This window comes from Coloeus monedula (genome assembly GCF_965178545.1).
Source record: "Coloeus monedula genome assembly, chromosome: 12".
In the NCBI taxonomy this organism is placed as follows: Eukaryota; Metazoa; Chordata; class Aves; order Passeriformes; family Corvidae; genus Coloeus; species Coloeus monedula.
Window position 1 is genome coordinate 1,590,111 of NC_138792.1, and position 13,135 is coordinate 1,603,245.

Sequence of the window (13,135 nt, forward strand, 5' to 3'; positions counted from 1 at the left end):
GCTGACTCCTGTGATAACTCAAAAGCCTCTGCTGGATTGTTCCTGAATTTTGAAAAGCAGAATACATTTACAGTATACCCTTAACTCTCCTTTCTTCCTCTCTTAGTTATGAATAATAATAATCCAGACTCTGATCCACTGCATACTTATTTACATGTTAAGGTGTATCCATGTATGTAGTGCCTTGGGAACAGCTGATTAAAGAAAAGCCAAATTGATTCAATGTTACATTTTCTGTTCATGAAATATTTGAAGTATAGAATGTTTGAATATTTAATTGTTCATTAAATATCTGAAGTAAAATACTTGTAAAGAACATATGAAGATGCATTTTGATGAAGGTTGTAATGGAAATATGTAAATGGAGAAAACATACACTGGAATGTGCTGATTGTTTTTATTTAAAAATGAAGTGTGAAGATGTATTTCTATTCTGTCAGGAACTGGTGCTCAAATGTTCTGGAAGCCTCACAGATCCTGAGCACGTTCCCATCATGTACAGCCACAGATACACAGAATTAGTGGAGTGAAGAGCTGCTCTGTTTGCAGAGCTCTGTGACAAGCAGCCCCAGTGTCTCCAACAACGGATTACCCTAAAGTACAGACAGAAACACGGCAAAGAACAAATCACAGAGCAGAGAGTGAGATATGAAAGCCATAATTCAGCCCCCAAGCTGACAGAGCTGGATGAGCCAGTGAAGCTGTGGCACCATTAGCATGGAACAGGAGCTGCTCTGGGTGGTTAAATGCATTCTACCCCAACAAAACTGCTTGTCCTTACAGCAGGGCCTCATCACTGGGGGCCCTGGCAGCAGCAGGGAGCATCAAACTTGTGTCTAAAAACTCAAAAGTCCAGATAAAGTGACCTTGATCTAGGCTGGGAGAATCCCAGGAGTTGCAGGAGTTTTAATAAAACTTAAAAGCGAGGCTGCTGTTTAAACTTTATTCTCTTCCCTCCCCAAATAAAGGAAATATTGACAAAATCTGTGGCTGGCTGGGCCAGTTGGGGGCACCTCCGTGGAGTGCTGCCTTGCTGGCTCTTCATTATTCATTTTGCGTGTTTGTTATTGAAGAGGAAGTATTACAGGTGTCTTGAGAGCCATCTGTGTTCATCTTTGGGATAAAAGACACCGTCCTAATGGCAAAAAAAGTAATTTAAAAATTACCCACTTGGCTTTTCTGTTCTGATGGCAAAGCAGAGCTGGAGCTGAGCTGGAGCATGTGATGTTTTTAACAGAAGTTACTGAAACACTCCCTGGCCAGCCCTTTAACCAATGTTTTTGCAATGATTTCTGATTTTTGATGTAAGGCTTGTGTAACAGGCATGGCTTGGCGTGGGAGGCCTGGCAAGGAAAGCTCCTGGTGTTCCTATTTAGAATCTGCTTTGCTGTCCCCTAACCCCAGCCACAGACAGAGCTGATGGCCTGGGCTGGGCATTGGTCACAAACCCTGTGCAGTGCCAGTAAAATGTTCAGTATTCTGAGTTGATGAGGCTCAGGGGGTGCCTGTGCTTGGGCCACTGAAACAAAATTGATACAGGAGCAAAGATGTTGTGTCAGGCTGTTCCTGGGCCAGTCCTAGGGCTAAAATAGGCAGCTTAGGTCTCAGGAGCATAAGGAGATTAGTGTCCAAGTGTAAGGTCGGGAATAGCAGCACATCCCTGATTTGCCGAGCTGTGGATTGGGCTGGGGAGGTGAAGGGAATTTCCCCAGTTCAAGGAAAGTTTGTAACAAAATGTGATTTATGATGCTCCTCACCCTGTCCTCTGCTGACAGGGCATCTCTCCATCATTTATCGTTTTTCCATGGGCAGAAATTCCATGTTTGAAAGCCAGAATGGGTTCTGATCTGTCTTTTACAGCCTGCCAAAATAAACCCCCAGATCCAAACAACCCCACGTCAACCCTCCCATCTTCTCAATGATGAAGTCATTGAACAGTTCTCATGTTCACATTTTAATGCTGAGGCTTGAATCCATGTGTATTTTTTAACTACAACATACTAACAACAGTTTAATTGGAAGCACCCCTTCTAAAGGCAGAGCACTTCTGATGTGAAGGAAACCAAGGATATCAGAGTGCTTCCAAAGCTGTCAGCATCCTGCTTCCCACCAGGAGAGTTAAATTCCATTACATAAAACCTATTGCTGTGCTTCTCCCCGAGCTTCATCTCTGCCTGTCTCCAGCTGGATGCTCAGAGGAGTTGCTGGGTAATTTACTCAGTCAAATGTGCATTTAAGGCTTCAATTGCTTCTTTGAGGTAGAGCCCCCTCATTCTGCATTTCACAGAGAAACAATAGAGAACTGAAGAGGTAAAATTTAGTGCTTAAAAATGTGCTTTGCAGTCCTGGTTAACCCTCAGGTTGTCCACATCTCTGTAATCCTTAACATTTACAGAAACGTGGTAGAGTTAATGAGTGTCATGATATTTTTTGTCATCCTTCCCAAGAAACTTTGTCTTCCAGGAGAACCTGAAGCACCAGCAGTGCTGTGAGCCATGTGGAACCCAGTCTGCCTCTGGATTTTTTTATGGATGTATCATAATGCAGCCAGGATTCTGCTCAGCCACCTGAAAACGTTCAGCAAGATCAGCTTCAACATTTGTTTTCTCTCTCTTGATTCATGAAAGGAGAAATCCTGCCCTGGCTGCCTCGGATGGATGATGGCTGTGCAGGGATGAGATGCTCCAGAGCATTGTTATCACAGTGAAATATGGGGGTTTTGGTGGTGGTAGGAATTACTTTTATTTATGTAGCAGAACTCCCTAAGAATGTGAGGCTGTTTGTTGTATCAGCTGTGCTCGCCATGAAGAAACAATTCTGTGCTCCCTGTGATAAACCTGAAGCCATTGTTTTAAAAGATGGGCTGGACCTGCATTTCAGAGGGGGAGAATCCACTGGGGAATTTTAATTGCTCAGACATTGAGGAGAGATAAAAAAGGTCGTGGTTGTGTTTTACAGCACATTTTGCTTTCCTTGCTTGAGATTTTTCATCCTGATGATAGAAGCTTCCTTTTGAAGCAAAATTTCTCTCTTCCCCAATGTATCCACTTGGGAGATTTCAGCCTCTGGGCTGCTTGATAATGGGATTGCAGATGTTTGCTTTTTTAAACAGATTACTGAGGTGGCTGAATGCTAGTTTGAGATTTAACAGTTGTTATTAGGCCTCGTCTTCCTGCAGGTCTGTGATGGGAATTTCAGTTTAATCACTGCAACTTCGAGTTATGAAGTTCAGCTAAAATAACTATTTGCAATTATGTGGCTGGAGCCTCCTGAGAGAGCTAAAACTCACCTCAGACTATGATTCAGTAAACAAATTTCTCGGCCCTTCCCTTTCCTTTCCTTCCAGGATCCTTCTCTACAGGAGCTCAGGTGCTTTAACACCTCTCTGGCTCAGGAAAGGTGTCCAAGGCCAGGTTGGACAGGGCTTGGAGCAACCTGGGGTAGTGGGAAGTGTCCCTGTTGTGGAGACAGCCAGGAAACACAGAGCATTTCACTCTGGGAGACTTTCAGGAGCCCTTAGCAAGGGATTTACAATTATTTTACTTTAAAATGTGACTTGGTTAAACTTCCTGGATGGTTATCCCCACTCACCTGAATGGGGAAAATTCAGAAAAAATGCAGCTTCTTTGATGGAAGCTGTGGTGGATTCCCCCCATTTCCCTCTCTGCTCACTGTAATGTGTTCTGCTCTTTCCTTTTGGGATCTGAAGGAAGCTCTGCCTGTTGGAGCAGGTTCCACCTGAGCAGAATGAGAAATGCTTGCGAAGCGCTCAGTGACTGCCCCACACCTGGAATTAGCACCTCTGGAGAACGAGACTGAGCAACACCCTCAGCCTCAATAAAACTCAAGGCCATTTTCTCCACGTAGCAGTGAAAAGTGAGGAGCACTCCCTGCTGCCCCGTGGAAAATGGGACATTCTTTAAGTGTGGGAAGGAGTGGTGTGCACCGTGTGTCCTTCAGGCTCCAGCTCTGCAAATCCACCAGCATTTCAGATGAACTCTGGAGCTTTGCCACATTTGCATTCCTACACACGCACCTTGTACATGAATGCTGAAATCTCTCCTGTTGCCACAGCAAGCAGAGCACCAGGGAGCAGAGGCCCCACTTAGAACAGATTGAATTCCAGCCACAAAGGAGCATCCGGGGGATTTTTCTTGCTCTGTTTCTTCAAACCCTAGAGTACGACTAAAACTTCAATTACTGAGGCAAAGAGCTTGGGGAGTTTCAAATAAGAATTAGACAATTATCTGACTAAGAATGGGCGAGATAAAAAGATAAGGGCTTATAAATTCCTCACCAGGATCCAAGGAAAGCAGAGCTGCAGTGCTCTCCTGCAGCGCTGACTTTGGGGGTACCTCTGGGCTGCTGAGAAGAGATGGTTTAAACAGCCCTTGTTTTTCAGGTTTTGCTCTTTCTGACACCAGTGTGGATGCCTTGAACACCAAGTCTGAGTTTCAATGATAGAGAAAGAGGAGATTTCAGAGGAGAACGCTGTTATCTGTTAGGCACAGCAGATTCTGTCTGGTGTGTGGCTGGGGAGATGCTGCTCAGCCTCCTCCCCTTCCCTTGGCAGCTCCTCCAGAGGGCCTTCCCTCTTCCTGAATACACCTGGATACATTTTCCCATGTACCAGCGCCCTATTTCCACTTCTCCTGTGTAAATTACAGCGTGCATGGTGGCACAAGTTCATGACATTGAATTTTATCAACAGAAAGTTCATAAGAAAAGGAAAATGCCTGGATCACTGAGGTACAGCTCTGAATGGATCCTGCTAATACCAATCCTGGATCCTGGATTCATCCAGCTTAGGGAGCCAGGGCTGCTGGAATCTCTCCTCAGTTCTGCCAGGTGGCCTTAGAAGAGGTAAAAAGGGAAAGAGGCAAAAAGCCTTGACTAATTTTGCTTGGTTTACCTGTTCAGAAAGGGAGCTTGCTTTTTATTCAGCACTTCAAAACGTCCTGACTTCAGGGCAGTAAAAGCTCTTTAAATTGCTCTGGGTTTGTTTTCTGCTGGCCCAGGGTGGATTGATCAGTGCTCTACATTAACTCAGCGCAAAAGAAAAGGAGCAGAGCGGGAATATTGTGGAGACCCAGTTCTGTGCCACTGAAACCTGGTTAAAGCCATGCTTTAAACCAGTTCGGGTAAATCTGTCCTAAAACATCTGGACAAACACATTTTGGGTTCTCTCAGCTCAATCAGGAACCAATTGAAGCTAAAGGTAATTAAAACCCTTGTTCAAGGCACATAAGAAGTCAGATGGACACCTTTTCTCGAGCCTTGTCACCACCTTCGGAGGGCTACAGCTGCTCCTTCATCTTTTCAACCCTTAACTCTCCTTTCTTCCTAAATCCAGAGGGAATACACTGAGAAAATTCCCATCACCCGTGTCATTCCCGCGGCTTGAGGAGCACGGAGGGTAAATCAGGTGTTAATGAGAGGCGGAGGGGATGGGATGGGGCAGCACAGGGCAAACAAAGCCAGTCCCGGGACAGGGGGTGCCAAACGGGCTCTCAGCCCCTGCTGGGCGCTCCTGCTCCGGCTCCAGCCGGGAAAAGCAGTTCAGGGGAAAGGGATTCAGCATGAACACATCTCATCCGCCTAAAGATGTGCCAAACTCGGCAGCAGGGCCCGTTTGGCGTGGTTTGGTTTGGTTTTGGTGGTTTGGGGTTTTTTTTGAGGGGGTTGTTTTATTTGTTTGGAGGGAGGGTTTGGGGTTTTGGGGGTTTTTTGGGTTTTTTTCTCTTTTTTTGGTTGGGGTTTGTTTTCTTTTGTTTTTGTCTGTGGTTTTGGGGGATATTTTTTCCCTCAGTTTTCCAGTGAGGAGATAGCCAGAGGAAGATGTGCTGCCTTCATCTGCTAATCCTCACCAGATAGCAATTAAAGGAGCACTCACCAAACCATTCAACTTTTCCTCACTTCTGCTCAACTCTTTCCCTTTTCATTCCTTAGGGTTACACCTCTTGGCCCTGCTCTGGTTTCTTATTTAAATTCAAAGCTTATCCTGCAGCTGCCTCCTGGAGAATTTTCCATTTCTGTTGCAGCTACAGGAGGCTTTTGTACACCGCAGACCTGGGTTTAAGTGTCAGCTCAGGGATTCCTTTACCCTTCTAGTTCAGGAAGTCTAAAGCAGATAATAATCAGGTTTTAGCAGAGCAGAGAGCAGCTGATAAACCCACAAATTCTCCATTTCTACTGCCCGAGTATAAAATAGATCTTCCCAACACCATAAATGAGATGGGAGTTGTTGTATTTCCCAGAACAAAAAAAAAATCAGGAAAGATTTTATCCACTTTGTCCCTTTGTCTCTGAAGTGACACGAGGTTTTCCCATGATGGGCTGTCAAAGTTGGACATCGAACAAGATAAATCCTCCCCTCAGCTACAGATTTCCCTCAGCCAACTGAAAACAAATTACTTCATTAAAGGGAATTATTTTCGATGTGCTTTCAGCAATCCCAGTTTAAAACCTGACTTGAAAGCCCAGCAGTCCAGGGGCACTCATCCATAAATCCCAGAGACCTTCCCCTGACTGTAAAAAACACTTCGAGGTTCCAGCTGCTATTTTTCTGGAAACCTTAGTATTTTTCAAGGGTAAAATAAGCGCCCCATGTGAGTCAGTATTTTGGGGAAGCTCTTCTTTTTAGGCTATTCTGTTTTCCTGGTTATATTTTTAGAGGAACTGGCCAAGGAAATGCAAGGCACTGCTCTGGGTCAGCTAAAATCTGTGAAATTCCTGACCCACCCCCTGAAAGAGCCAGGAATTATCAAATATATGACTTTTTCCCTACAAATGAGGCCACTTGGATGTAATATGAGCATGACCATAGGACTTTCTTTTCTCCACAACCCTGATGTAACATTCTGATGCAAAATAAATCAGTGTAAGGTCATATTTGTTTATCCAGAGTCTGTGAATCCCAGGGAATTACAGGAGACATTTCCAAACTTTTTGTTTTTCCAATCTGCTGTTGGAGAGGCAGCACTAGAAGGGGAAAGCTCCAGCATTTCCTTCTATACAGACAAGATTTTTTTTGGCCTCTGCTCCTACTGGTGACACCTGTGGAGTCCTTTTAACAACCCAATCCCTCAGGATTCCGAGCTGGCAGGAGCTGTTAAAACACTCCAGCAGTGACTTGTGGATTTTGACAATTTCTTCCCATCAGTGTCCCGCTGGGAAGGGCATGGCTGCAGCCAGGAGCTTCTCCTCAGGAAAACTGCCTGGAATCTCGGTTTGTTCTTCCCTCACCCTTTAATTCTTCAGCCATTTGGAGTGTCCAGTTATGGAAAGAAAGGAAAAAAAAACCCACTAAACCACTGGAAGAGAGGAAGCAACACGTCTGTTGTTTATTATCTTCATGTGGCATCCGTACTAAATTACATTTTAGTGAGATCAGGGATGAAAGTTGCTCCTTTAGCAGCACTGAGAGTCCGTGAGGGGCAGGGCAGTGTTTCACCATCAATTTACTGCTGGCAGCGAGCTGTTAAATCCAGTGCTCCTGTGCTTTACAGGTGCACAGCTAAAAACCCCACCGAGGCACTGCCCTGCCCCAGCTGCTGAGCAGTGACAGCCGCAGAAACTGAGCCCAAATCCTCTGATGTGTCCCCAGAACACGGCATGGCAGCGTGAAAGGACCAGGGTGTTAGAAATAAAGTGTGTCATTCGTGCTATTATAAAACTGGAATGTAATCAGACCCTAGAGAGACCGAGTTTCTAAATCCCTGCACCAGCCTGGCTGAGAGAAAAATTCCACAACAGTAAAAGTATTTCTTTCACAATAAGTGAGGATTCCACCCGGGTGGGGTTAGATCTTATCACCGGGACATTTGCACCATGGGGACTTGATCACCACACTCTGATATCTACATCGCATCTGATAAGGAATCGCACATTCCGGGAAGTAAAAATAACTGTTCCAGGAACCAGAGATGGCCCATCCATCACCAGAAATGGCCCACTCATCACCCAGGATGGACAATTCATCAGACCCAGGAAAGGCTTTGTGCAGCCCAACTCCGGGACAAGAAAACTTCATGAATATGAGAAGAATAGAATTAATTCGGACTCTACCCAAAAACTGTATAAGAAGGAACCAGCCAAAGCAGCACTCGTGAACTTGGGAGGTCTGGTGCAATAGAGATCAGATCCCTGTGTTCACCCAGCTCCGACCCCGGGCTCGGGGCTGCTTTTCTCGATTGTGGCTTTTGAAACCGATATTTCGGTCGCATAATAAATGTCATTTCTTTATAAATTTTGATTGGGCAATTTTGTTTCTCTTAAGGGGATGCTGGGGCTCATTTTTACAGCTTCAGTCAGTCCTTGAGCAGGTGTGCAGGCCTCAGAGTCTCGCATTAAAAGAATCCAAGTTAAAAAGCCCAAGAAGCGACTGTAAGTTCTAAAATGGCACCTTCAGAGCTGTAAAAAAAGCCAAAATTGAGGCTAAAATTGCTGCCGAATTGGAAGTCTTCTGTTCCGTCCCAAAGAACTCGTTAGAAGGATGAGGGAGGATCTGGCTGAGTGAGGCACCCCGGGTCAGCCGGTATTACCACAGCCCTGGGGTGCATCACCGTGTCCCGCAGCCATAGGGAGGAGGAGGAGAGAAGATCCAGCAGGCAGGAATTGTGCAGCAAGATTGATCTATTTAATTCTTTTACAGACTCTTTTATAGACTTTTTTCTTCACAGTCTAATTGGACAAAGGATCAGCCACCCCTTGGGGTCATTGGCTAAAATCCTAAAACATCCATTGTCAAAATATTTTTCTACTGTACCATAAACAAGACTTTTCAAGGTTGCAGGTGGCTTGGTTGTTTACATTCTCTGCTACCTCTTCTGTGAGAGAGAAAAGTCTCTCATGGACTTAGAAAATAGCAAGAAAACCTCAGTTCAGAGGCATAGAAAGGCCAATAATTAATTTCTGGGCATAAGCAGCGATATGGGATACACATCAGAAGGTCACCCCAGGACACCAACTTTCATGATTAGTTGTTGTGGGGAAAAGCAGCCTCAGCCAGGCTCCACCAAGTGCTCAGAACCGGGCAGAGTTCAGAGGAAAATGCACCTCAGTGAAGATAACAGGATGCAATTATGCCTCCCATTTTCCAGGTTAAAGGAGTTTAAAGCCTCCAGATCAGGCAGGGATTCAAATGCAGGAGATTCCTGAAGGTGAATTCCATTAACCCTTCGCTGCCTGCCCTGGCTGATTCCCTCTCCCTGCATACACAACAATGTGGATTATTTTCCCTCCATGGGATTACCCAGACTCACTTTGCAGGGATAAAATCCTGGAAACTAAATGGAGAGTTCCTGTTCAGGGCATGCATTGTGAGTGTGTTTGGGTAGGACTGTGAGAGGTTTCTGTGTGTGTTTCAGGGAGCATTTTTTCCCCGTTTTGAAATACTTTGCCTTTATTTTGCCATGGACTGTTGTGTGCTGCAATGTCCATTTAACCACTGCAGGAGCAGATGTATAATTGAGTGTAAAATTGTATAAAATCACATTGAATTGTGTAAAGTCATGTATCCTTACATAACTTGGGACTCTTGAGTTCTGGCAGGATCAAAAGGGCTGCGTGGATATATTTGGCCTACGATTTGGTGAAATCAGGAATAATTTTCCCAATTTTTTCCTGACTCCTTCTGTTCTGTCACTCTCAGCTTTCTTAGGCTTTCAGCTGCCAGGGTGGCACTTTGCAGACTTGTCCTCTGCCAGCTTTGGGGAGGTTTTGAACCAAAGTGACCCAGCCTGATTTGCATGAGAGAACAGTGATGGTTTCATAATTAACAACAACCTTGGTACCTTTGCCAGTACCCCTGCAGCCAAAACAGCTGGAGCTTGGAATTTACCCGTTGCCATGGAAACAGCCCTTAGAGAGAAATCTTTTTTCCATGTGAGGATTGTTTCTCTTATTTAGGGAAATGCACATTCGCCCCTGTCAATTTTATGTAGGCAGGAAGGCGATTAAAAATTCCTGTTATTCTCCAAGCACAGACTGGAAACTTCCTGATGTGCAGCTGCTCTGCCTTCCCTGCAGGACCAGGGGCTGGAATCAGGAATTTACAGTGGAACTGTGGAGTGCAGAGAGGCTCAAAGGTGACGAGAGAATCAGCCCTGGCTAAGCAGGGAACGGGGAATGAGCTGGAGGCGGGGGGCTCATCCTGAGCAAAGAGAAGGGGACAGAGGTGGCTCAAATCCATGGATTTAACCCCACCAGGGGTTCCTCTGCTCCCTGCTGGGCTCTTCCCAAAGGCTGCCCAGCCCAGGGGCCTCTCCTAAGGAGCCCCACACCTCTCCTGGGTGGTGGCTGGAAAAGGAGACGGAGCCGATGCAGAGGGAGATTTCCCCGGGGGGGTTGGGAATGGTTGTTCAGCCTCAATTCTCTGCGTTGTTCAGACACTACAAACCTGGTTTTCAAGAGGTGGCTTCATTGGAGCTGCTGGAACTCTGTGTGAGGACCAGGTGAGCCCTGCCTGTGCTGGAAATTAACTAATTTTTAATGAATTGTTCTAATTAATTGTAAGCCATGCCCACTTTTAGCCAGCAGCAGTTAAGTTTCTTCCCAAGCTCTTTTTGTTACATTGATCATTAAATCTGCTAAAACTAACCCTGCCAAGCTTCAATGAACAGAACCAAAGGGACGTGAAGGTTGGACACCTGGGATATTAAATTTGTGACCCTTCAAGGATGTTGGAATAACCAGAAGGTACAGGAGATTGAGGCCTGGAAAGTTGGAAATTCCTTGTCTGAGCAAAAGATGACAAAAGGACTGAAAAATGTGACCCAGCTTAGCATGAAGAGAGAAGAATCAATAACCAACAGAGGATAGAATACTGATTAATGGAGAGAATTATGTGACTTGGAACCAATGAACATTCATTTCCTTGCTAGAAATATAGAAATGAAAAAGTTTTGTATCAGGGTCTGTGAGGAGGCTGGAACTTTGTCAGCCACACACAAACCCAGGCCAAGAATAAAGTAAAGCCTGACTTGCAGTCAGTAAAAAAGACATCTAAAGTTAGAGCAAGTCTTCTTTTTCTCAGTGTTTTCAGAGGATTTTGGTAACATGGAAAGCTCAGGGGAACTCCGTTCATGGAAAGCTCTGGCCCAGGTGGTGCTGAACACTGCAGGTGGAACGAAAAATCAAACCCAGCAAGAGCTGAACCAAACCTTTGCTGCCAGATCATCTTTGGACTTCAAACAAGGCTGGAAATTTTCTTTAGTTAGGCAGCTGTTTTTCTTTCCTTTTTTGAGATGCAGCTGCTCCAGAATTTAAAGGATTAGAAGCCCGAAACGCTGCAAATCTCCCAGGAAAACTTGCTCTTAAAATCTCCGGCTCTGAATTGGCCGAGTCTCCGACCCTTGGGCTCTTATTATTTTCTGTTGGATTTTCCTGCAGCAGGTGTTGCTCAGCTGAGTGTCAAACACTGCTGCCACAGCTTGGATTTACAGCTGAAGTCAAGGCTCTGACGAGGACCGTGACAGCTCAAACTGTGCTGAACTCCAGCTCTCTGCAGCGTTGGGACTCTCCAGAGCATGGCTGGGGGTGTGTTAGGCTGGGGAAGAGCAAATTAATTTGTATTTCTGTGGGTGCATTCCCTGTCAGACAGGAGAGCTGTGCAAGGTGCTGTAAAATAACCCAGGAATGATTTCCTGTGGGGAGCTGTGCCATGGAAGAGTGGCACATGGATCAGCTCAGTGGGAGCTGCAGCTGCCAGCACAGCAGAGGTGCCTTGGAGGAGGATCTGGGAGTCCTGACAGGCACCTTCCCTCAATCAGGGCAATGGGAAGTGCAGAAAAACCCAATTTCACTGAAGCTTTAACAAGCTGGAGGCTTTCTTTGGGCTGGCAGGGAACTGCAACGAGCATCCTCAGAGCAAAAGGTGAAGAGCAATCATGAAGATTCTGGAAACTGGTTGAGGAAAAGGCCGTGGAGATGCTGGAAATAAAGAAAAGAAACTTATGCTTGATGGGAAAAAGTCAGCAGGGAAGACTCAGGGAGGGGGGAGCAGACAGAACCGGGTTATATTTATCAAGGTGACAACCATAACAATATGTTGGAAGTCTGGCAGTGCTGCTCCTAAGAACACTTGAAACACTGAAAATCAAGACAAGAAAATTACCAGCTAATTTCATGCAGGAACACAACCTTCACAGTTATATTAAGAAAAGAAGATGGGATAACAGAGGAGCTTTGCTGAATGGCTTTTCTTTTTAAACAAGGAACGAGGTGATGCCACAAATGGAGATTTGGAGCCCCAGAGCTGCACGACAGACACACAGAAAATAGGCAAAGCAGCAGAGAGCAGCTCTGAATAAAACTCTCAGTGTGCAATCACCAGTGGGGATGGCTCAGGTGCTAAACCATGAAACTGGGCCTTGAGGGGCTGCAGACCCCTCCCTCCAGACTGTTTATCATGATTTCTCCCAAAACAAAGTGCTGGCAAACCCTGGGAATGTGGATGTTGTTTCACATTCCAGCTCCACCACCCAGGCTGGAATAAAAGCAGGAGGACTCAACAGGCTACAAACCCCTGGAACACCACAGGGATCAAATCTTTTCCTGATGCCACTCTCTCCTTTTCCCTCAAAGTTCAGCCAGGGATGAATTTGGATCTGGAGATCTAAAATGTCCTGACAAGACCCACATGAACACAAAGCAATGAGCACGGGAAGGAAAAGCAGCTGGGAAGCCACTGAACCACAAGCTCTGGCATGTCCAGTAAAACTGAGCACGTGGAATTTAGGCAAAGGGAAATATTTAAGACACAGAGTTCACCAAACTGTGCCCACAAATACTGTGAGAAATTTAGAAAAGTTCAGTTCACTTGGTGCTTTGTACTGTATTTTTATTTTTGCTCCATGGCCTTTAAAATAAGAGCCTCTCTGATTGATTCTGAGTAGAAAAGGAAGCAAAATGGCCACATTTCATTATATTCCTCTGCCCAGGGAACAACAGAAAATGTTGGAAAACCAAAGTGTCCTTCCTGCCCTGTTTATTACCAAGAAATTCAGAGCATGGGTATTTCAGGATACTTGATCAGAGGCAAACCTCAGCCTCTGAGCCTCTTTCAGCTTGGCCATTATTACCTATAAGTGATGTTTTAATTTTCATCTAAAGCCAAGAAAAGTGTTTTATTCTT